The sequence below is a fragment of the Etheostoma cragini genome, chromosome 15 (genome assembly GCF_013103735.1).
Source record: "Etheostoma cragini isolate CJK2018 chromosome 15, CSU_Ecrag_1.0, whole genome shotgun sequence".
NCBI classification, from domain to species: domain Eukaryota; kingdom Metazoa; phylum Chordata; class Actinopteri; order Perciformes; family Percidae; genus Etheostoma; species Etheostoma cragini.
In genome coordinates, this window is record NC_048421.1 from 1,154,384 (window position 1) to 1,154,823 (window position 440).

Sequence of the window (440 nt, forward strand, 5' to 3'; positions counted from 1 at the left end):
CAACATGAAGACAACATGAGGACAACATGAGGACAACATGAGGACAACATGAAGGCAACATGAGGACAACATGAGGACTACATGAAGGCAACATGAGGACAACATGAGGACAACATGAAGGCAACATGAAGACAACATGAGGGCAACATGAAGGCAACATGGGGGAAACACCAACTAATCGATTAATCAAGAAAATAATAATAATAATAATAATAATAATGTTTGTCCGTTAACCCCGGGGAACCCCCCCCGACCCGCTGATGCACAACGCTCGCAGTTAGTCCTGCAGCCGGGGATCAAAAGCCAGAGGAGACACGTGGTTTGGGGTTCCCCCCAGGCTGCTGGTTATGGCCCGGGTTCCTGGAGCAGAGGGGCAGTTTCCTCAGAAGTCTGGGAGGGAGGGTCGGTCGGGGGGGTGTAAGGGGGGGGGGGGGGGGGGG